At 42.1% G+C, this 26145-nt stretch overlaps 1 protein-coding gene and 1 pseudogene across 1 annotated transcript in view; both read right to left on the bottom strand.

Annotated features, from left to right (window-relative positions):
- AGBL4 (AGBL carboxypeptidase 4) overlaps positions 1 to 26145 on the bottom strand; it is a 1467749-nt gene that overhangs the window by 419709 nt on the left and 1021895 nt on the right. The gene's annotated exons all lie outside the window — the stretch shown is intronic.
- LOC123334051 lies at positions 12657 to 24477 on the bottom strand (annotated as a pseudogene).

The following is a 26145-nucleotide window of genomic DNA, read 5'->3' as shown; positions in this document are numbered from 1 at the left end:
AGAAATAGAGGAAAACAACAGAATGGGAAAGACTAGGGATCTCTTCAAGAAAATCAGAGATACCAAAAGAACATTTCATGCAAAGATGGGCTCGATCAAGGACAGAAATGGTATGGACCTAACAGAAGCAGAAGATATTAAGAAGACATGGCAAGAATACACAGAAGAACTGTACAAAAAAGATCTTCACGACCTAGATAATCATGATGGTGTGAGCACTCACCTAGAGCCAGACATCCTGGAATGTGAAGTCAAGTAGGCCTTAGAAAGCATCACTACAAACAAAGCTAGTGGAGGTGATGGAATTCCAGTTGAGCTATTCCAAATCCTGAAAGATGATGCTGTGAAAGTGCTGCACTCAATATGCCAGCAATTTGGAAAACTCAGCAGTGGCCACAGGACTGGAAAAGGTCCGTTTTCATTCCAATCCCAAAGAAAGGCAATGCCAAAGAATGCTCAAACTACCACACAATTGCACTCATCTCACATGCTAGTAAAGTAATGCTCAAAATTCTCCAAGCCAGGCTTCAGCAATACGTGAACCATGAACTTCCAGATGTTCAAGCTGGTTTTAGAAAAGGCAGAAGAACCAGAGATCAAATTGCCAACATCTGCTGGATCATGGAAAAAGCAAGAGAGTTCCAGAAAAACATCTATTTCTGCTTTATTGACTATGCCAAAGCCTTTGACTGTATGGATCAAATAAACTGTGGAAAATTCTGAAAGAGATGGGAATATCAGACCACCTGACCTGCCTCTTGAGAAACCTGTATGTAGGTCAGGAAGCAACAGTCAGAACTGGACATGGAACAACAGACTGGTTCCAAATAGGAAAATGAGTACGTCAAGGCTGTATATTGTCACCCTGCTTATTTAACTTATATGCAGAGTACATCATAAGAAATGCTGGACTGGAAGAAACACAAGCTGGAATCAAGATTGCCAGGAGAAATATCAATAACCTCAGATATGCAGATGACACCACTCTTAAGGCAGAAAGTGAAGAACTAAAGAACCTCTTGATGAAAGTGAAAGAGGAGAGTGAAAAAGTTGGCTTAAAGCTCAACATTCAGAAAACTAAGATCATGGCATCCGGTCCCATCACTTCATGGCAAACGGATGGGGAAACAGTGGAAACAGTGGATGACTATTTTTCTGGGGCTCCAAAATCACTGCAGATGGTGACTGCAGCCATGAAATTAAAAGACGCTTACTCCTTGGAAGGAAAGTTATGACCAACCTAGACAGCATATTAAAAAGCAGAGACATTACTTTGTCAACAAAGGTCCGTCTAGTCAAGGCTATGGTTATTTCAGTGGTCATGTATGGATGTGCGAGTTGGAACATAAAGAAAGCTGAGTGCCAAAGAATTGATGCTTTTGAACTGTGGTGTTGGAGAAGACTCTTGAGAGTCCCTTGGACTGCGAGGAGATCCAATCAGTCCATCCTAAAGGAAATCAGTCCTGGATGTTCATTGGTAGGACTAATGTTGAAGCTGAAACTCCAATACTTTGGCTACCTGATGCGAAGAGCTGACTCATTTGAAAAGACCCTGATGCTGGGAAAGATTGAGGGCAGGAGGAGAAGGGGACGACAGAGTACAAGATGGTTGGATTCCATCACCGACTCAATGGACATGGGTTTGGGTGGACTCCGGGAGTTGGTGATGGACAGGGAGGCCTGGTGTGCTGCAGTTCATGGGGTCACAAAGAGTAGGACGCAACTGAGCAAATGAACTGACTGATTACCTCAGTCATAAAAAGGAACAAAATTGTACCATTTGCAGAGATGTAGATAGACCTAGAGACTGTCATGGAGAGTGAAGTAAGTCAGAAAGAGAAAAACAAATATCATATATTAACGCATATATGTGAAATCTAGAAAAAATGGCCTAGATGAACCTACTTGCAAAGCAGAAATAGAGACATAGACATAGAGAACAAATGTATGGCTACCAAGAGGGTAAGGGGGGAAGTAGGATGAACTGAGAGACTGGGATGGACATATATACACTATTATGTACAGAACAGATAAGTAATGAAAGCTGACTATAAAACACAGAGAACTCTATTTGGTGCTCTGTGGTGACCTAAATAGGAAAGAAACCCAAAAAAGACAGGATACATGTACGTATAAAGCTGACTCACTTTGCTGTACAGCAGAAACTAAGACAACATTGTAATGAATGTGAAAGTGTTAGTTGCTCAGTCCTGTCTGGCTCTGTGTGAACCCATGGACTGTAGCCTCCCAGGCTGCTCTGTCAATGGAATTCTCCAGACAAGAACACTGGAGTGGGTTGCCATTGCCTTCTCCGGGGCATCTGCCTGACCCAGGGATCAAACCTGGGTCTTCTGCACTGCAAGCAGATTCTTTACCATCTGAGCCACTAGGGACAGCCAATGAAATAAAAAGTAAAATAAATAAAATGTAAAAAATCTAAATACTGCACTAGACTTTCCAAATATCATTTTATTTAATTCCCAAGACTGTCCTCTGAGGTACACTTAATATTATATAAATATATGTTTTGTGAATGAAAGAACTGGATCTGAGCTACGAAAAGTGCCTTTCTCAAGGTCACAAAGACTTTGAGGTCAGTCTGATACCAAATCCCATTTGTTATTCCATGCTGCCTCTTTTACATGAAGCAGGGGCAAGTGCTGCGTTTCTAGTCCTCAGGCCCACACACTCCAGGAACATGGAAGCTCACAGCAGTTATTTTATTATGTATTTTTAAATGATTTTCTTCTTCATAAGGAGAACATTAGTATTCTACACATGAAGAAAATATTTGATTTTTATTTATCATTCTTTCTCTATTTATGTTTCAGTGCCAGAGATAAACAGTATTCCAGGGGTGATTTTCTCTGAATACCAGCTGTGGGAGACGAGAAAACCTTGTTGATGATCACCAAAGCTGTCAGATTTACCTTAATAATCCAAACGTATTACTCAGAGACTTGCCAATAACCTTCTGACAAAAAAGAATGAATTATTTATTAAATATTGGGTAGCAGTATTTCATCATAGCTAAAAGGAACCCTGTGGGGGAGTTATTGATAACATCACAAGCCCCAGTTTCCTTAGGGCCCCCTTTGCCTGTGCCGTCCGCTCTACCCTGTTTCTGGCATCTTTCCTGGTATTTCGCTCACTGACTTGCCATTGTCCGTTTACTTACCTGTTTCCCCAGTAGACTTGAAGCTTCCACCAACAGGAGCTCCTTCATGTCTGTGTTTCTAAACTGGCACAGAGCCTAGCTACAAGCTTCTGCTTAGTAAATATGTGAAGAATGAGTAAATGAATGAGTGACTATAACCTTACTCTTTTCCCTTAAAAGGATTTGTTAAATGTACAATCAGTGACGATATAACTTATAAATCTCTATGAAACCTTTCATGCAAATTGCCAAATCAGCAGAAAATTCATCATTACAACATGTTGGGATTGTTGATTCAGGAAATGTGATACCCAAACCCTGATGTAGTCTCCGATCTTTATTAGACAAGTATTCTAGTTAATTAATATGGGGTCAACTTTTAAGTAAACTTTCTCTAAACTCTGCCATTGGTCCTCAAATCTCAATTACCCATGCAGAGTCTGTACCCCTTTCACTCAAAATGGCTTCTACTATATCTGTCGGTCAAGAATACACGTCTTTGGCCCACATGACCAACTGGGAAGAAAGATGGACTGAGAGCAAAGCCTGGGCCTGGAGTGACCTGAGAATATGACCCGAGTACCACCAGAATGATGTCTCACAGGTACTTCAAAATCCATGTCAACTGAAGTCATGAGTTTTACCAAAGCTTGCTCCTCCCCTTAGTGACCTGTCTTTAGCTCAGGGTATGGCATCACTAGTCTCTTGATTACTCAGATTAGAAACCTAGGTGTCATTCTAGAATTCCCTCCACTATTTAGCTCTCTCTCTGGTATCCTATCAAAAATAGATCTTAAAATGTCTGCTTCTCCATTCCTACAGCCACTATCTCAGTTAAAGACTACATAATTTTTCATGTCGATTACTGCAATAATCTACTGCCTCTGAAGTCTCTGCCTCCAGTAATCTCCACAGTAAATTCAGAGATATCTTTCTAAGATGCAAAACTGACCATGTCATTCTCCTGCCAAAATCCTTTGGAAGCATATTTTTCTCAGTAGCTACCTTGAATTGGTGTCCTCAGTGGCTTTTGCTCTCATCAGTCCTCAATGATGTTCCAGCCATCTTAAACTGCTTTGACTTTCTCCAGTATTCCTGATAGTTTCAGGCCTCTGGAGTCTTAAACCAGCCTGGAACACTCTTTCACAGGTCTTTGTCTGACTAACTTCTGTTTACCTTTCAAGTCTTGGCATAACTGTCATTTTCTATGGGAAGTCTTCATAAGATAACTGATCCAGCTGGATATTAGCTCCAAGAGAATGAGGCTATGTCTTCCTCAGTGCCTGGCATGGTGCCCTATACATATTGTATTGCATGCTTGTTGAATGAATGAAAAAAATGAGAATAATGGGAGGAAGGAAACTGATACTAAATACTGATGGACAGGGAGGCCTGGCGTGCTGCGGTTCATGGGGTCGCTAAGAGTCGGACACGACTGAGTGACTGAACTGAACTGAAATACTGATTATGTGACCAGGCACTGTCTAGGCTCTATCTCATTAAAGTCATTTAGTCCTCATGACAGCACTGATGTGTAAAACATCACAGTCGTCATTTTTCAGATGGAGAAATGGAGACTTAGAGAAGTTGAATAACTTACTTAAGGTCATAGAGCTGGCAAAGGCATAGCGAGGACTGATTCCAAAATCTGTATCTTTCTATTATTCCATATGCCTAGCATGGAGCTCGCAGCATATGAGATAATCAAAAACTATTGTTAAGTGAATGAATAAATGAATATAGGGAGATCATAGTTGCAAATAATATAATTCATTTCAGGATGAATACATATACCTTCTCTGTGGATGGTAGACTGCAGCCATGAAATTAGAAAATGATTGCTTCTTGGAAGGAAAACAATGACAAATCTAGACAGTGTATTAAAAAGCAAAGACATCACTTTGCAGACCAAGATCCATATAGTCAAGGCTATATATGGTCTTTCCAGTAGTCATGTATGGATGTGAGAGTTGGGCCGTAAAGAAGGCTGAGCACCAAAAAATTGATGCTTTTGAACTATGGTGCTGGAGAATACTCTTGAGAGTCCCTTGGACAGCAAGGAGATCAAACCAGTCAATCCTAAAGGAAATCAACCCTGAATATTCATTGGAAGGACTGATGCTGAAGCCGAAGCTCAAATACTCTGGCCACCTGATGTGACGAGAAAACTCATTGGAAAAGACCCTCATGCTAGGAAAGATTGAAGGCAGAAGAAGAGGGTGACAGAGTATGAGAATCGTTGAATGGCATCACTGATTCAATGGACATGAACTTGAACAAAGTCTGGGAAATGGTGAGGGACAGGGACTTGAATGCTGCAGTCCATGGGGTCACAACTTGGCAACTGAACAACAACAAGAACAACAATGCCTATCTTTGTCCAATGGGTCTAGGGATGATTTATCATCCTATCTTCTTGCATTTTGCAATAAAGGCCACTGAGGAAATATTACTGTCCCTACTTGATAGTTGAGACAGACAGATGAGAAATCTGAGACACAGCTAAGACCCCCCAGTTAGGTTAGTGTGACCAATCAGGGACCTGCACACAGATCTGACAAAGAAATAGAGACCTTGGAGAGAACCAGGGCTATAGTCACTGGTAGGAAATGGGATTTGAGGCAGAGAAGTTCAGGTAGTGTGTGCTCTGGCACAGAGACAGGCAGGACCTAACTGTAACAGTCAGATAAGAAGTTAAAGGTAGAGGCTTGGGAAAGGAGTGGGAGGAAGGCAAAGCTCACCTATGGCTCCAAAGACCTTTGCAGTTCTCCCTCAGATGTGCGTGACTGAGTCCAAGCCCATTAGACTTCCCAAATCCATCACGTCTAGCTGTCATCATTTCTTACCTAGTCAATTTTAACAGATTTCTCACTGGTCTCACCCCTCCTGACTTGCTGCTGGCAGTCCAGACTCTGCACTGCAATCAGACTGATTCTTCCATTAGGAAATCTCTACCATGTTATTTCTCTATTTTATTTCTTTATTATTTCTTCATTCATCTGGAGGATGAAATCAAAACTTCTTAACATGGCATTCAAGTCTTCTAGGCTATCTCCTATCACCTTCACATTTCTAAGGATATCGCCCATTCTCCCCATGTCCCACACCCAATAAATATTTTATCACACGCTGAATATGCTGGGGCTTTTGGTATCTCGGTACATGATGTTGACCTTTTCTGATCCTGATGAAGTCTTGGGCATCCTTCAGTTCAGTTCAGTTCAGTTCAGTCGCTCAGTCATGTCCGACTATTTGCGACCCCATAAATTGCAGCACGCTAGGCCTCCCTGTCCATCACCAACTCCCGGAGTTCACTCAAACTCACGTCCATTGAGTCGGTGATGCCATCCAGCCATCTCATCCTCTGTCGTCCCCTTCTCCTCCTGCCCCCAATCCCTCCCAGCATCAGAGTCTTTTCCAATGAGTCAACTCTTCGCATGAGGTGGCCAAAGTACTGGAGTTTCAGCTTTAGCATCATTCCTTCCAAAGAAATCCCAGGACTGATTTCCTTTAGAATGGACTGGTTGGATCTCCTTGCAGTCCAAGGGACTCTCAAGAGTCTTCTCCAACATCACAGTTCAAAAGCATCAATTCTTCAGCACTCAGCTTTCTTCCCAGTCCAACTCTCACATCCATACATGACCACAGGAAAAACCATAGCCTTGACTAGATGGACCTTTGTTGGCAAAGTAATGTCTCTGCTTTTGAATATGCTATCTAGGGTGGTCATAACTTTCCTTCCAAGGAGTAAGTGTCTTTTAATTTCATGGCTGCAATCACCATCTGCAGTGATTTTGGAGCCCCAAAAAAATAGTCTGACACTGTTTCCACTGTTTCCCCATCTATTTCCCATGAAGTGATGGGACCAGATGCCATGATCTTTGTTTTCTAAATGTTGGGCTTTAAGCCAACTTTTTCACTCTCCTCTTTCACTTTCATTCTTCAAGCCCAGCTCAAATACCATTCACTCTGTGAAAGTTTCGGCCCTTCTAACACTATGAGGACAGTTAACTGCATCTGTATTTCTGCTTCTGGAGCACTCCTCACATGGCTCTGCAATAGTAAACTGTTGTCCTGTTTCTTTCTCCTGTCCCCATCTCAGGCCCTGGAATGGGCATTCCTTCATTTAGCAGTTTATTGCAGGTTATGATAAAGCATTCAGACGAACATCCAGTGGAAGGGATACATGGAGGGTACATGCTTTCTGCAGACCCACACCTTTGCCCAAATCTCCCTGTGTTTGCTAACCCATAAGTATGTTCCCTAGACCGTTAGAAACATCATGAGAACGTGTTAGAAATGCAGATTCCTAGGCTGTTCCCCAGATCTGCTAAATTGGAAACACAGAGAGTGGGATCCAGTCCCGAGGTGATTCTGATACATAGTAAAGCTTGATAACTGGTGCACTAAACAAAGGGTTAAAGGAATCAAAGAGGAATTCTGCGTGGGAAAAATCAGGAAAGACTTCCCAGGGGAGGAAGCATTTGGATTGGGCCTGATAGAGGTTAAGATTTAGATACAAAGAAATAGAAGGAAACCTCTTTTCTGAGAGAGAAAATTGCAAGAAGGAAGTCAAGAAGCTAGAGAATTCCAGTGCAAGATCAGGCAATGTGTTGGGCCCTGTTGCCTGAAGTCTAGAAAGAGCGAAGAAAAGTAAGATAAGATCAGCCTGTTAACTAAGCGGCCTCTCCCACCAGCCCATACACCCCTCCAGAGGAAGGAGGCGAGGACTGTGTTTGACTTAGCTTTGTGTCTGAAAGCTGACTCAGAGCAAGGGCTTGGTGAATGTTCTAAGAATGACTGATTGAGGACAGCTCAAATAAAGACTATTAGAGAAATAGGTTTTCTGTGAGACCAGCCATATCATGCTACTGCTCCTGAAAAGGCAAGAGCAGAGAAAATGGTTCCTCGGCAGCGAGAGCAGAAACTTTCCCATCTGGCTCCATCTAGTGTCTTAATGGGCAGATTTCTAGTCTAGGACACCTCTAGCGAGCAAACAGCCTCTGAACGTTATGCTGTAGGCACCTGGGTGGCAGGGAGGCGGGGCAGCCAGGGCCTGGCTTTAAATTGAAAACAACTTTAAGTCTGAGCTTTCTTGATTTTTTTTCATTTGGTTATTCCATTTAATTTTCCTGTGGTTTTGGTGTATCTGTATGTGAGAGAGAGAGAGAAAAAGAGGAGGAAAGGAAGAGAAATCTTTTGCATGTGCTGAATTCCAAAGACTCTGCATCCAGAATCTTTGAGTTCCCTTATCAGGGCGTGTGTGATGCATTTTGGCCATGTTCTATAACCTCCACCAGGGGGTATCCCAGACTCTAACAAAGCAGCATGCAAGCCTTGGACTTGGGAGGGGGTAATTTTTCTTTAAAAGTGGTCAATAAATTACTGTCAATGCCTTTGATAAGGATAAAAAGAATGCTGTTATTCTTTCTAAGGAATATATTTCTAAGAAATTATTTCTAAGGAAATAATGACAGATGCAAACCTATGTATGGGTATTCATTAAACTGTAATAGTAAAAAATTGAAAATTACCTAAATATGGAATAAGAAGAAGTAATTAAATAAGCTATTCACATACATGCTATGGATTATGAAGTTCTTAAAACACATTTTTTGAAGAATATTTAAAATGTAGGAAATGACCACAATATTTCATTGGGTAAAAAAAGACAAATGCAGTATGATACCCATTTTTATTAAAAATGCACAAAAGCACAAAGAAAAAATTTGGCAAGAAGTACAGTGACATGTTGACTTACGGAATTAGGAGCAATGTAAATTTAATTATTCTTTTATATATTCTCTATAATGAGGATATTTACAGTTTAAACGTGGCATTAAATTAAGAATTGGACAGTAGCATGAAAAGAAGGAAACTTAGAAAATGAAAAGGGAAATATTAATCAAATGGGAACATTTAATCAAATAAAAAGAATACAGTTGTAGTGATTTGGAAAAATATATTTTGCCAATATTATCTAGTACAACCCAGGCCCCATTATTATTGATGACTAAGAGGTTACGTTTGGTGTTTCAACAAACTACTTCCTATTTTTAAAAGCATTAAATACAATTAACACGTTAAGCAATGTACTTTTCATGAGCTAAATGCCACGTATGAGACAACAGATATATAGGCAAGTTGAAAATTTTAACTGAGTCCAAGGCAGAAGATCATATATCCTTGATATTGTCCATTCTGAATGAGCCTTCTATGAACAAAATTATTTGTGTAATAATAGCTATGCTCCCCCATATATTTTCATATCAATCTCACAAAAATCCCATGATCAAATCCTGATTGACAGATATGTATACTATTCCTTAAACACTGTTTCTCAGAAGTGGCAGCTAAGGTAAGATTTTCTGGTATTTCTTCTGCACCTAGCACTGAGCTAGACATTGTGCCTGTTCTCTCACATATTTATATCAACAAATCTTGGCAGAAATCTATATGTGCTATTAGCCTTGCTTTGCAAAGGAGAGCATCTGGGCTCACAGAGGGGAAATGACTTCCCCAAAGTCATACAGGTAGCATACAAGCATTAGTGCCTGGTATCAAGCCGAGATCTGTCCCTTTGCAAGTCCAAGCACTTCCCACCATATTTTCATTTCCCAAAGGGGTCACCTCCAGGGGAGAATTAAAAGGATGGAGGAGGAGATGCAATGTCTGAAGCTCTCAGAAGGCACCACTGTGGTCTGACTCCTGCTCTGCACTCCAGTGACCTTGAGCTTGAAAGGGACAAAGGATCGGACTCCCCTGATGCTCTGTGATGAGTCAAGAGGAAAGTCAGCTCTCAGGGAAACAGCTGGCCTTTCTCCAGCAGCCGGGCCTGAGAGATAAACAGATCAATGCAGACACTCATCTCCACCTAATGAGCTAATGGCACAGCCAGGGTACTGCCTTATTGGATTGCTGGTCATGCTGAAAGGGTCCAGAGTTAAGCAGGCCTACTGTGGGGGTGGAGGACTCACTCCCCACCCCCTGGTGAAGCCTGGCTCCTTTGTATGAATGCTAGGCGTGATTTGTTCCCTTCGTTTTTGTTCATTGTTTTGTTCATGTTTGTTTTTCCTCACTCCCCTAGGAATGTGTTGAGATTTGATGAAATGATGTCAATGACCTTTCTGCTCTGTAGACAGAGTGCCACAGATGAAGGAAATATTGTCCTCCCAGGAGGCAGACCAGTGTGTTGCGAAGAATCCCCTCCGGCATTAGCACAGCGGCATTCTGATCCCCACAGTGATTTGACGTGGTATTTGGGCACACTTCTGCCCCTCTCTGATGTCAGTTTTCCACGTGAGCCATGAAAGCATAGGAGTGAAAGTCACTCAGTCATGTCTGACTCTTTGCAACCCATGGACTATACAGTCCATAGACTCTTCCAGGCCAGAATACTGGAGTTGGGTAGCCTTTCTCTTCTCTAGGGGATCTTTCCAACCCAGGGATTGAACCCAGGTTGCAGGTGGATTCTTTACCAGCTGAGCCACAAGAGAAGCCCAATAATACTGGAGTGGGTAGCCTATCCTTTCTCCAGTGGATCTTTCTGACCCAGGAATCGAACAGGGGTCTCCTGCATTCCAGGCAGATTCTTTACCAACTGAGCTACCAGGGAAGAAGCATAGGAGGGACTAGAGTAAAAGGTGTTTCTGTACCAGGTAGCATGTTATGAACCCAAGTAGCTCACCTGACACTGACAATTACATTAAGCTACAAGTATGTAATCCTTCTGGTCTCTATAAACCCAGACAATGGTTAACTATAAGTAATGATAATTCTAATAATAACTACAAATGAATGTTTATTGAACATTCTACTTTTCACTCAGAGATAATCACCATCACTCATCACTAGCATCAAACTCTTGCTCTCTCTTCTTGAGCTGTCTCTCTCTGAATTTCTTTCTTGACTTTTCTTAGTACCCTCAGCTATATTTCCTCTGGTCTTTTGCAGTGGGCATGAAGCAGGCAGCCCCCTCCAGAGGCAACCAGAGCATCTCACTGAGCCAGGTCTCAGATTGCCCCTGCCTCGCACTAATTTATTAGCTCCTGCACTAGTCTATTACCAGCGTACACAGGCTTCTGGGTTTATAAATACACCAAATGGCCATTACTTAATGGCACCTGACTGAGGCCCTCCTTAGGAGCCAGGGAATGCTCCCAGGGTTGGAGGCACAGGCAAAAATCTCCCCCAGAGCTCACTCCTGAACATTCAGGTTCCTGAAGGGCGACTCATGGCTTGCTGCACGGCCACAAGAAGAGTAAGGAGCTGGACAGTCTCCAAACTAGAAGGGTGCCAGAGAGGCCACCATCCTCAACCCATGACTGGAGAACATAAACTGACATCACAGAGGCATTCTTTGAGTTTGTTAAAAATAGAACCTTTATATATGTCCTCCTCTGAGGAGTCTTCAGAGGGATTTTGGCTTAAAACTACCTTAAGGGTTCAACTACCTCAGTGGTTTACAAATTTTTACAACTCCGGAATTCTTTGTACGTAAGAAATTACATTCAAAAGCCATAGCATCAAACAGATGCAGATATTGTTACAGCTTCCTGGAGCACAGTTTGAAAATTACTAATCTAGTCCAGGATTACTTTAGTCCTGCTGGTGGTGAAGCTTTGACCAAACAAGGGTCCCTGCTTATAGTCTGGTGCTCTTTCCCCATCTATGCATTCCCCACCCAGAAATATTTGCTTAGATTCTGCTATGTTAAATCTACTAAGGGAATCAGCAAGACTGCACTGAAGTCCACACAGAGCTCATAGACCACTGATGGTCTAGCCAAAGATAAAAAGGCAGAACCCTACAAATGGACTAGATTAAGGTTTCTTAACATTGACTCTAGTGATACTTTGGACCAGATCATTTTTCATCGTCAAGCGTTGTCTTACGCACTGCAGGATGTTTCAAGTAGCCATGATTTCTACCCACTAGATGCCAGTAATAACCCCTCTCAAATCTTGACAGTCAAAAACGTCTCCAGACATTGCCAAATGTCCTCTGAAAGTAGGGGGCAAAATCGCTTCCATTAGAGAACTGTGGATTAGCTAACTCAAGACAGCAGCATAAGGGATCTCACCAGGTTGCATAAAATTTAAGGCCAAATAAATAATGAAGATGGTGTTGTAAGAATTCTGAGAAGAAGGGGCTCCTCTGCACCTATGCTCTCAGGGTGGTGATACCAGCACAGTGCAGAGGAAGGAGGGCAAGCTCTTGGCTTCAAGTGGCCTTGACCTTGACTGTCTTCCCACCCTCAGCTCCTGTAAAGATTTTATGGCCTGGAAGCTTCATGGAGAGACTCCTGGACCAAGACAAGACCACCTGCCTCCATTCCTTGCTGTGCCATCAATTCACAGTATGGCACTGGCCAAATCCTTCTCCCCTCTGGACGTCGATTCCCTCAACCATAACAAGGACAGAGAGCAAGGTCTGTAGTCTCACCAATAATCTTTTTTTTTTAACCAGTTTCATTTACTCTATTATTCTTTTTATAAAATTATGTGGAGGCTACACCTGGGGCCTGGGTCCCCTTCACGGAGACTCTGGTATGGGTCTTCACAAGATGGTCAGTGAATTCCTGATATGGAGACTTGGTGAACACCGTCTCTTTCCAGAGGTCACGGGTGAGATAACTGTAGGTCTTGGAAACGGCATCAAAAGTGGCCTTGGCGAAGTTGCCCAGGTGGCAGTGCAGCCCCTGGCAGAAGTGTAGCAGTCGTCTATGCCAGCCATCAGCAGCAGCTTCTTGGGCATGGGGGTGAGACAATGCCAGTGCCTATGGGGGCAGGGATGAGGTGCACCAGCACAGAGACACAGTGGCTAGTCACCTTGCAAAGAACTGTGTGGGGCTTGCTGATCTTGCTCCTCCAGTAGCCTCTTTGCACAGGGACGATGCACAGCTTAGCCAGGATGATGGCTCCACGATGGCAGTGGCTACTTCTTTAGCGCACTTGTCACCCAGACTGACTTGTCCGTTGTAATCCCCGATGGCAATAAATGCCTTGAACCTAGTCCGCTGGCCAGCACTGGTCTGCTTTTGCATGGGCATAATCTTCAAAACCTCATCCTTGAGGGATGCTCCTGAGAAAAAGTCAATGATCTCAGACTCCTTGATAGGCAGAGAGAAAAGGTAGATCTCCTCCAGGGACTTGATCTTCATGTCCTTGACCAGGTGGCCCAGCTTGGTAACGGGGAGCCACTCCTTGTCCTCAGCCTCGCCTCCGCTAGCTTCGCGGCTGCGATCCCGGCCCTGGACGCCACTATTGACGCCTCCACGGAAGCCACCGCGGCCTCCCATTCCAGGGCTCCCGGGGCCTCCGGGCCCTCCCGTAGCACCAGGGTCATCCCATTTGGTGTTTTCACTAAGACGAAGGCACCAATAATCCTTAAGTTCCCTCCTAGCTCATGGATTCCATTTTCTAATTTTTGCCATAATCCTAGAAAGAGTAAAACCACGTTCGGCTGATGACTACTTGATCTTAGGCTTTCTCAGCCATATCTGAAAAGCCATTTCCTTGGATAGGTAGGTTAAAAAGGAAAATACAAAGGGAGTTTATGCTCCTATCCATACCTTGGAATAATAACGATGGTTAATCTTCATTTGTGGGCTTCCCTTATAGCTCAGTTGGTAAAGAATCTGCTTGCAATGCAGGAGACCCAGGTTCGATTCCTGGGTTGGAAAGATCTCCTGGAGAAGGAAATGGCAACCCACTCCAGTATTCTTGCTTTCAGAATCCCATGGACAGAGGAACCTGGAAGTTTACGGTCCATGGGCTTGCAAGAATCGGACTTAGCGACTAAATCACCACCACCAACCTTCATATGTGGCTTTGTAGTTTACCAAGCACCTTCACATATGCTATTCAGATACATGATCCTCAAAACAACCCTATGAGGTGAGAATAATTACCGTCATTTCACGGATGAGTCAAGGTTCAGTGTGGTTGAGGGTCTTGGCCTCAGGTCACACCCAGACCTCCCCGACTTCAGGCTCCTTGCTTCAAACTCCAGCTGTCTGTGCTACACTGAGTGTATTGGAAACTCTCTCTCTAACTCTCCCAGAGATAGGACATAAAGGCCAAGTGACTAAGAGACTCAGGCAGAACAGGAAGGGAAGCGACAGCATGCTGAGGATACCATGCTGACCGTGATAGGGGCGACAGAACTGGCTGAACAAGTGCCAAACCAAGTGCTTTGAAAGAGTAGAAAAAAGAAAAAAAAAAAAATCTTCCCACTGTTTGCCTGCCAAGCCCCTGCACAGGGACATGGGTACAGAGTTCTGCTTAAGGTTTAATTCTATTGATTACACATTCCATTTTCCAAAGTGCCATTTGCCTGAAGGAGCAGGTGGTGTTTTCGGCATCCATTTAGCTGATGTATTAGCCATGTGGCTCAGTGCATCAGCAGGCCCGAGTCATCAATTTATGGCGAGATGACAGAGGGAATCACTCATTGCAGAATCCTAATGGGGAGAGGGGGAGGGGGGATGGAACACACAGAAAGGGACAAAAACAGTGGGACTGTGGACCTGACCGGGGCCTGGGGACGCAGGAGATGAGTGGCCCAAAATAGGACCTTCGGTTGATAACAGCAAACACTTAGGACCTGACTCTGTGGCAGGTCCCAGGCTGGACACTGGGGACACAAAGAGGAGTCGCAAGAATTCCCACCTCCAAGACCTCAGTTTTATGGGGAAGGCAGACATAAACTATTAACAACAATAACATCAGGTATACATTACAATGGAAGGATGTGGTAGGTAGCAGAAGAGTATTTTAAAATTCCACAGTTACAGTTCAAGTCCTGGCTTCATTATTTACTAGCTTTGCAGTTGTAAAATTAGAGGCAAAGTTAGGCTGGACGCTCATGGAGAGTAGGCACTATATGTCATACATTTTTGAATGCCCACTGCCCCAGCCCAGAGTTTGGTATTGCCATCATAATCACCAAAGAATATTAATAGTATAATCATGAAAACAATAAAAGTAATCATAACAAAATAACATTTCCTGAGCTCTTGCTACGTTCCAGGTCCTGCCTAAGTGTTATATGTCTTTTCATCCTCACAACAAGCCCATGAATTAGGTACTATTGTTATCTTTATTTTACAGATGAGCAGATGGAGCCTCAAGGAGGTTAAATAACTTTCTCATAGTCACGCAGCTTGTAAGCAGTGGTGGAGCTAGGATTAAAATCCAGACCTGTCTGGCTCCATAGCCATACAGCCATTCAACACTGCAAAGTTCAGTTATCCCAACTGTACTCAAGTTATTTAACCTTGCAGAGACCCCGTTTCCTTATAAGTCAAGGGCTCTATTTTTTTTTTTCTTTATAGATTGTTGTAAGCATCAAATAAGACAATGTACGTAAAGCATTACTTAGTACATTCTAAAAAGCTCAGTAAATGATACTTACCACTATCCCCATTCTAAAGATAATTATGTTCAGAGAAGAACTCTGAGGGTCAGAGCCCATCTAGTTTTTAAGAGAAACTTCTCCAGTGCCTATGTGAGTATCTTCTCTGATGCAATGAAGGTGCCTCCTCTGGTCCCCATCCTTGCTAAGTGTTCCAGTATGGTTCTTTTTAATTAGATCATTCATGCTTTACTTATTATGACTCTTGTCATTTGACATGCAACATGAGGTAGACTGTGGCAAAGGCAAAATGTGAGCAAAGCAAACAATTTCTCAGGTAAAGCTTTAGAAATTGCATTTCAATAAAAGGCTCATTGGCCCTTGAGTTTCAGGGAGGAGATTTACCTGACAGAAGTACATGAGAGAAGGACGGTAACCACTTGCCTTGGAAGAGAGCCCCCCCCACCCCATCTGCGTCTGGTGTGGCTACAGAACTCCCTCCACCTTTTCTGAGAAGGCAGTGTCACAGAAAGGGATACTCACTGGTGTTTCATCACTCATTCACTTATTCATTTATTCAGTGTATATTTTTAGAGGTCTTGCTTTATTCCAAATACCATACTGGGCACTGAACTTAGAGAAATGAATAAGATTGCTACCTAAAAATTTAAAAGGGTGATAAGTGCATAGTTGCAAAATGATGTGATAATTTATTGTCATGCTATTTAGAATAATGACAATTTAGAACCATCTCAACTGTAAATACTAGTAGATTTTAAATAAAGTATGGTACATCATTTCAAAGGGATATTATTCGACCATTTAAAGAATTTATAAATAATTTCAAATAATGTCGTAAAATGTTCACAGTACAAGGTTAAATGACATAAAACTGTATATATAGTATGTTGTATATATGGGCTTCCTCATCACCTCAAGTCACTAAAGAAATCACCTGCCGTGCAGGGGACTGGTTCAATCCCTGCATTGGGAATATCCCCTGGAGAAAGAACTGACAAACCATTCCAGTATTCTTGCCTGGGAAATCCCATGGACAGAGGAGCCTGGTGGGTTACAGTCCATGGGGTCTCCAGAGTCAGACAAAACTTAGCAACTAAACCACCACCGCCTAACTATATATACAGATATGCAAATAACTAGTCAGGAAGAAAATATTCAGTTTAATAGCATTTATCTTTGGCAATGGTATTAAGGGTGATGTTTTTCTCTGATATAATGTTATTTTGTATTTACAAAATTTTTTACAATGCACATATAGCAAAAAGGTATCCAAAGGTATCCCTATCCAAAGGTATAAAATAATTAATATTATGTTAGACGTATGCTTAAAATACTCCTGGCACAGAAAGAGTGACTAACTTTTCCATTTTATAGATGAACAAATTGAGGTTCTCAAAGATTATGTATAATAGTTTTCCCAAGGCTTTCCAGCCCATAGTTGACTGACACACACTTCAAACAAGTCATCTGATATAAATCTGGAACTCTTCCCCCAGGACTTTCTAAGAGCCACTCGCCTGAAATGGGGGGTGGGGTTGACCCGCCTACAAGGTCTCCAACGGTCTGCCAGAGCTACTATTCTGATTGTTCCAGAAGAACCCAGAATTCAAAAGGTAAGTCCAGAAATGACTCAGTGATAGTTGCTAGCTGTGGATCTGGAAGAAGTGCCTATTGCTGTAAAAATAATCTTGACTGTTTACATTTCAACTCTTCAAGATTTATGGTATTTGAACTAGAAGAATAATATAGGTCTGAGCACGTATTTAATGTTTTCGTTTAGATTTAGAACATACAGCCCCAGCATTGAGCTGATTTGAATGCCTGAATATTTTAATATCATTGTATTGTGTGCTCAGCATCCATGATTAAATATACATCTTCAAGTCCAATTTACTTTTAGCTTTATTATGGTCTGTTACAACTGGCATTCAATGAATTCTGCATTTGGCCACATAACCCAGCTCCATTTGTTTTTGCAATTGTACTCTTGTGTGCATATTTTTGGGGGCATGTAAAACCGAACACTCTTTAAATACAAGCAAGTATTTCCTATCTTGAGAAGGACCTATTTTCTCAGTTATCTGTGAACATTAGAGCACAAGGTAACTGAAATATCACTGAATTCAACCTTCCAATCCTATTCTTTTATCTGTGTATAGGGCCCCTTCTCTGGGCCCCAAGCTTTATTGTTGCAAACATTGTAGGCCCATCTCTCTGCCAAGAGAATATTCAGACAGGAATAGGAATTACAATAGGGATTAAATTCAGAACTCTTGGATTTGTTTTCTTTTTGCCAAGTTTTCATCATAAAAAAATTACGGCTTTACAAGTATCTTTCTAGTTTTTCATTATGTATCTACACAGGTAGGAGGATAGGTATATATTTTAACAATATGTTAGCTAGATTTATAACATAGTATTTAGATTAGACTTTCTAGGCCTCCATTTGTTCCCTCGCCTGAGTCTTGCAAATGTTCAAGGTGGGCCTGCAACTTTTCCCAGCTCCCAGCTTACTGATAGGGTCTTATGTGGGCCATAGACTTACCCAAGGAATCATGACTTTGCTCCTTTCTGTATTACTAGTGCATATCACATTCATTAGCACTTGGAACACACCCAGTGTATAAATTAATTGAAGCAAACTAATTTGGAAGTATTTTTCATTTGTTTTGTATTTTAAATTGGGGATTTTATAAATGTAACAAAGAGGATAAATCCAGGATACATAATGCTAATACTGTTTACTAAACCATCAATATATATGTATATACATATACACATGCATATATTCAACAAATTACAATCAATATGCATATCCAACAACAGTATGACTCTGCAACCTGAGGGGTTGGAATATGGTGATTGACTAATGCATAAGAAGGTCAGGTGTCTCATCTCTGACCACAGGGATGTGTTTCCCTCTCATCCCACAAGTTTGAGTGATTTCTGCGAGTAAGATCAGTACTGAGGATTCCCCAAACTTTTATCAGAAGAAGAGATAAATGCTGTACAACAAAATGTTCAATGCACTTTGAAATTATCTTTATATGAATATACATATATATGTATGTGTATATACACCATTGTATATTATATAATGTTATACATTTGTGTGTATATACCTGCCATGATGCCATAAAGCATAATCCACTGGGCACCTATAACTGCACAATTGTTTCTCAAAGTCTGCAGGATCTTTACTGCCTCCACCCACCACCTACATCTCCACCTTCATCTCCACCCCTCCCCCATCCAAGGAGGCATTCTCATTATAGGATAATGATAGTGGAATAGATACTGGATAATGATTTCCTGTGGTTAGATGAATGAGGAAGGCAGACTTGGGCACCTTCAGAAACTGAACAGCAAGGGGCTGCCAAAATGTTGATTTTCAAAGAGGAAGGCTTTAGTTCTGACACAATATTCCACTCAAAGCTGAAACATTACATGGAGAAGGAGACAGCACATTTAGGCAGAGAAAGGCCCCTGAAAGACTGAGATAAGACTAAGATATAAAGTGGTTGACCACTTTGCATGACAGGGGTGATTTCAATCCTTATTGGGTTGCTCTCTATGTTAGGCAGCTGAGCTACTTTGCTACTTGAAGACAAGTTGGCATCTATGGCCTTTTGAAGTCAGTGTGGGTCATGGGAGATCACCGTCTGTTGATAAATGGCTTGAATGGCAAGAGACCTGGAATGTCACTCAGGACAGATGTACTTTTTTCCCTGCCTGCCTATGCTCCAAGGCACCACATTAGACCAGGCTTTAACCTTTCTGGGCCTCTGTCCTCTCATCTATCAAACAGTGTGTTGATTGGAGATTTCTGAAAGCCTAGAGGCATCTGACTTGACAACTTCACATCAATATCAATGTAACTAATTACCTTTCATTTCATAAGGAGTTCAAATGCAATACATCCCTTATGCAGAGGGGAGAGGGTGTTCGACGGTCAAGTGTGCTTCTTGAGGAATTCTGGTACCTTAAACTTGGGGGAAACTTTGCAGTTCATCTATTTCAGGATCTCTATGAATCCTGGATGTTTTGCTGGAACCTCTGTAATGGGGGAAGCTTACTACCTCCCCAGGCATCCCCACTGGCTGTTGGTGAACTCTGATTGCCTCAAGGTCATTTGTCTGTTTCTTTGTTCACTCATTAATCAATTATTTCAATGCCTAGTAGGTCAAGAATATATAAAGCACTGGAGTCCCAGATATGAGTCAATGTGATCTCTGCTCTGTAATCACTCGACATTGAATTGAGCAGCATAGTGGAGTGGGCATTGGTGGGGGTAGGGTGGGGTGGGCAGCAAGGCAACCAAACATGTAGACAATAACTACAATAAGTGCTTTGGTAGAAGTGGTTTTGTGGAAGAAGGTGGAAGACATTGAGGGAACCCACTCTCAAGAATAAAATTTGGGGGCAGGACAGCGAGGCAGCTTATTGTTGTTAGAGACTATGTAGTATAATGTGAAAGAAAAGACTCTAGGGTCAAAATGTTTGAGTTCAAATCTGGACCCTGCCATGTCTAGCCATGTGAAAGTGAACATTGCTCAGTCTTGTCTGACTCTTTGTGACCCCATGGACTATACAGTCTTTAGAATTCTCCAGACCAGAATACTGGAGTGGGTAGCCTATCCCTTCTCCAGTGGATCTTCCTGACCCAGGAATCAAACTGGGGTCTCCTGCATTGCAGGTGGATTCTTTACCAACCGAGCTATCAGGGAAGCTCTCTAGCCATGTGGTCTTAGGCAAATTTCTTAACTTCTCTGTGTCCCAGTTCCTTCCTGTATAAGATGAGGACAATAATAGCACTTCAGTCATAGAGTTATGTGAGGATTAAGTGAGTTTTCACATGCAACGCACTTCAGCATTATCACTAATTAGGGTACATCAGTAAGCATTAGCCTGCAGACACTGTGGTGGTGGTAGTAACAAGGATCGCAGTAAGATTATCATAGCATACTGTAGCCGCACAAGCAGTAGGGTTGTTAATAGCAGCAACGGTAGTATTAGTAAAAGTGTCAGCAGTGGCGGCGGCAGCACTGGCGCCTGCTGACTCTGTTCCAGCAGCAGTGGTAGCTGTCGTGAGGCTTATGTAGCAGGAAAGCAGACAGGAGTCAGGGGCCATGACCGAGAGGATGCAGGGGCTTTGGATATTTTTTGCCTCATCCTTTGGTTTGTTCCTTCATTTCCTCCCACAACTGCCTGCATCATCACAGAACTGCCCCAGAGAGAACGGTGGGAAATCTACCCTAAGGTGGAGGTGCGTTAGTGGCTTACATGCAGAGATTACTGGGAACAGAGAAGCCCTAAGACAGATTTTTCCTTCAGAGACAACATATGGGTGTGCGGAGTAAGGATGGAGTCTTAAGAAAGAGTATGGGTGACGGTCACATTGAAGGGGAGGGTAAAGGCCAGTGATCGAGAAGGAGGTCACTCTGGCTGAGCAGATAGAAGGGAAAGGAACTAACTGGCTCTTGGCAAGTGTGTCAAGTACTGCATTGGGCCTTTCCTCAAAACTGACATAGTCGCTGAGGATTAAACCCAATGGACTGAACTCCAGTGTTGCTCAGAGTGACTATGATCAGTGCTAGGATTCAAGCCCAAATCTGCTTTTTAACCACTAAGAGTGCCTACTATGAGTTTCTTCTGTGGCTCAGGATGTGGCTCCACAGTTGAGGACCAGAAGGCCACAGCAGTCAGCCAGCCATCATAATAATATCTGAATGTGTATGTTTCATTTATTATTTAGAAAGTTTTTTTTTTTTTTTTTTTTTAATGTGCAGTTCAAGGTCTGATCATGATTCAAAAGCCATGAATCCATCTGGGTTAAGAGCTTTGGGACGTGAACCAAGAATGCAACCCTCTCTATTGGCACAAATGTCTGTGAGAAGCCCCTGCTGGCTGGTGGGGGAAGTCAGTGCAGTGTGAGAGGGAATAGCCAGCCCCATGGCTGAAGCGCAGGATTAGAGTCACATGGCTCCGACAGCAGCAAGAATGAAAGCTTAATCAACACTCGGATTAGTGCATCCCCATTTACAGGAGCTTGAACTCAATTAAAAATTTCAACTGGAATCTTGGCACAGGTGCCTCGAGACAGAATCTGACTGTTCTGGGCTCTCACCCCAATTTTAATATGCATTCCTGGAAGGAGATGTTTGGGTCAGATGGACCTGGGGCTCGATTTAGACCCTTGGCACACATACACAAAAATGTAATAAAGTTCTATTTGCAATTCCATGGTAAGTTAGTTATGTTACAGAATCAGCTGTTTCCATAGGTCTCTTTTTCCCTTAGGCATGCTATTTTCCTAGCATTAGATACTACTTTTTAAAGAGAGTGGTGAAGTGTGGGATCACTGGGCTTGGAATCCAATGAACTCGGCACGAATTGGTTCCATTTACTGGCTGGAAGCTCTTGGCCAAGTCACTTAATCTTGCTGAGCTTCAGTTTTCTCACCTGAAAAAGTGGAATAATAATTGATAGCTCTTCCTCAAATAATGGCGATGCAAATTTAAATGAGATAATAGACACCAGAGAAAACACGCTTAGCACATTGTTTGGTACGTGAATTTGCTGAACTAAAAGATTTATTTTCCTGCAAAGTCCTCTCACTGCTCATAGGTTCTGTGAGGTTACACTGTGCGACATTTCAGTTCTTTACTCTCAGACTAGAGCCGCCCTCAAATAGTTGCTTAGATTAGTTTAGATTAGTTCTGTCACTAGCCTGCTGCTGCTGCTGCAAAATTGCTTCAGTTGTGTCCGACTCTGTGCGACCCCATAGACGGCAGCCCACCAGGCTCCCCCGTCCCTGGGATTCTCCAGGCAAGAACACTGGAGTGGGTTGCCATTTCCTTCTCCAATGCATGAAATTGAAACTACATTCACCCAAAACTTTCTCTGGATCTGGGTCCTTCTCTTGCTTTCTCTTGGCTGGTAAGTCTCTGAGTCTGCATAGTTCAGCATATATATATATATATATATATATATATATATATATATTTACTTAAGTCTCTGAGTCTGCATAGTTCAACATACTTCCAATCCATCCTTTATATATATATATAATTTTATTTACTTATTTATTGGCAGTGCTGCATTTCCGTCACTATGCACAGGCTTCCTCTAGTTGCAGTGAGCAGGGGCTACACTCTAGTTGCTGTGCCCAGGCTTCTCATCGTGGTGGCTTCTCTTGTTGAGAAGCACAGGCTCTGGGTGTACAGGCTTCAGTGGTTGCAGTGCATGGGCTCAGGAGTTGTGGTGTAGGGGCTTAGTTGCCCTGTAGCAGGTAGAATCTTCCCAGACCAGGGATCAAACCCACATCCCTTGCATTGGCAGGTGGATCCTTTACCACTGGACCACCAGGGAGGTCTCCAATCCATTCCTGACACAACAGAGATTCCTTTAAAATTAAAATCAGATCCTTAATTCTTTACACAATGGCTTCACAGTCTCTGAGGTAAAAGGTTAAAAGTTTCCCATGGCCTAAGAAGCCCTGTGCCCTGCATAGTCTGGCCCCACCAACCTCTTGAGCCTCATCTTTCCCTCAGTATCTTTGCTTCAGTCACGCATCCTTTCAGTTTCAAAACATGCCACCCTCTCTCTTGATCTTTGGTCTTTGCTACCACTGTTCTCTTTTCTGGAGCAATTATCTCTACCACTTCCCACTTGCTCCTTTGATAAAATCAGCATATCTTTCATATCTTAGATCAAAAATCACTTCCTCAGCAGTATTATCCTTGAATTTGGAAATCATATCAGGTCTTTCTATTATGTTCTGTGATAAGACTTCTCATCCGTAGTACCTTTTATGGTTTATAAATATATGTGCAATTAATTCCTGTAATTCCTATCTTAACTGTAAACTCTATGAAGGCAGAGATCATGAAACTTACTCATTACTGTATTCTCAACACCTAATATGCTATGTATTAACAGAATTGTCGGTGTTGAAATGTGGCACTCCCACACCATCACTGGTTACAGTTTGTCCTGGAAACGCTTGCTCGACCCACTTCTGAATCCTAATTTCCTAGAGATCCTCTGGGCGTCTAACCTCATGATTCATTTTCTTCTTTATATCAATCAGACATGATAATCAGCACCAGGCTGATCTTGGGCTTTTCTCATTTATTGTGGAAGATCACCTCAAGGAAAGAACCCAGAAAATGTGGGCCTTGATCTCTTAGCAGAGATCTCGTAGCAGAGGCCCTTGGGCAGTGCTACTAGATGTGTGCCAACTCACAGGGCAGGACTGTCTCCTGCCCAGCTTAAATATACTGAGCTATAATTCAAGGTCTGGAACCACCCGGCCCCCATGGCCCTAGACCTGGATGCCTGGCTGGTCTCTCTGGAGCACTCCTTTGGCTACATCAACCTCTTCAGCCCCCCTCTAGTTAGTGATACACTTGGGCCCAAATATGATCACACTCAGGAAGGAGTTTTGTAAACTTGAAAAGACTAGACACGTGTAAGGGATTAAGGGCTTAGCTCAGGCTTCCTCTCAATTCACAAACCTGGCTTCTGCTTGGCATACTCTGCCATCTGGAGAAGATTTATTACTTCTTTCTTTCTTACCCAATGACAGTTCCAACCTTCCTCTCTCTACTCCCTCTGAACTGGCCCAGAGAAAACAGGATTTTTTTTTTTTTTAATGTCAGATGTGTTGCCATTAAGTCATTAATGTCTCCTATCTTTAAGGTTTTGTTGCCTCCCAACATTATTTGCCCATAACAGAGTTTCATAGTAGCAATCTAGAGAGTCAACTTCATTTCAGCGAGTTAAACCTCTGTATGGTTAAATAATTCATGTTCACAGTTATTTTAGGATGAAGCATAATAGCAGTAAGTCTTGCTTTACAATAGGGGGTAGATCCTCTTCCATTTATGAACCTCAAATTCCTCATCGGTCAGATAAGGGTTAGATGGGTAAATGCCCATGTACTAGTTGTGCTGATTAAAATAGATTACAAATGTGAGAGGGCTTGTGTATGGAATGTTGTAAAAACTTTGTCATCACATTTCAATCTAACTCTTTCACTCTATAAAACAGAAATCAAAGGCCATTGTGGTTAACATATTCATTCATTCATTCAATCAATCATTTACTCAATAATTATTTATTAAATGTCTTCTATTAATAACTAGGCACTTTGCCAGAGGCTAAGTGACTTACTCAAGGGTGCATAGGAATTTAATGGCAGATCTAGGATGTCAACAATAACAGCAGCTACTATTGCCAAAGGTATGCTAAAAAGCTAGCATTTGTTAAGTATTTTATATATATAATAGAATTTAATCCTCACAACAGTACTGTGAGGTAGATACTATTAGCATATTTTTGGGATGAGGAAATTGTCATCCCAACAAATATTACTCAAATATTTCTTTAAATTTTTTCATGGGGACCAAAAGATGCTATAGAGACATAGAGACCAACGTACAATGACCTAGAAATGACCTTGAATGTCAGTTTACTCAAAAGCTTAAGCAAAAACACCAATACAAAGGCATTTAAGTGTCACATTTAAAGCTTTCCGAAGTCTGTAGACAGTAACGAGGCAGGTGTGGGAGCCAGTCAGAGTCCTTCATCCAAAAAGTGGGAATAATTATTTTGCTTTCATGGAGCCATTGTGCAGCTAAGACAAGATACTAAGTGTACACAGATATGCTTCCCCCATGTATCCCCTTACTCCCTCGCGTCATTCAGGTCTTTGTTCAATGTCACCTACTTAGAGAGCTTTCCCTGTCCATCCCCGCTGAAATAGCCTTCATCCTGCTCTGTCTTTTGTTCTACTACATTTTTCTTCATAGCTTCTGATACCACATCTCATATTTGTTTATGTGTCCATTTGTTGGCTGATTGAAGGAATGAATAAATATACCTTCCCCTCCTTCGGACTCCCATCAGTCCATCCCTTTCAGGAAAGACTATGGGAATGAGTCCAAGGGAAGCTTAGGTTTCCTATCTGATTCTTGAAAGAGACTCTAGGGGCTTTGCTACATTGGCTCAGGGGTACTCACCATCTCTACCCCAAGGCAGCATGTAACTGAAATTTCATCAGAGCAAGACCAGGCTGCCTGCCTCCTTCCTGTCTGCCTGATGCTTGGCTACTCCAGGACATAGATGAGAGATAGGTGTACAGGATGGTATGCATGTCTTCCACGAAAGAAAAGCTTTGCTTTCAATTAAACCTTGGTAATTTCACAGACCACAGGGTTGAGGAAGAAAAAGGTGTTCCTGATGTTTCTCTTACACTTAAAAAATGCATTCCTTCAGTCTAATTTTGACTTTACATACAAAAGAGTTATATTAAATTAATGGAAAGGAAATGTTCAGAAAAGGAAAAGCACTGTTACTTTTTGAATAGTAAAAAGGGAGATGATATTTCTGAGCATTTCTTCAGCTGTCAAAGGACCACAGATCTTTTAATGTTACGAAGACAAAAAAAAATTTTCTGGTTGCGTATTTGCCGGAAATGAGACCCAAGAGAAAGGCATTGTTTCCTGAAATTACATGGTTGCCAGGGAAACCGTGTACAGAAGTTAGCCTAAATGCAGGTTAAAAAATGAAGTATCTCAGGAATTGGTTTAAGAGTATTTTTGAAA

This window comes from Bubalus bubalis, chromosome 6 (genome assembly GCF_019923935.1).
Source record: "Bubalus bubalis isolate 160015118507 breed Murrah chromosome 6, NDDB_SH_1, whole genome shotgun sequence".
Classification (NCBI taxonomy): Eukaryota; Metazoa; Chordata; class Mammalia; order Artiodactyla; family Bovidae; genus Bubalus; species Bubalus bubalis.
This window is presented reverse-complemented; position numbering and strand designations above follow the sequence as displayed.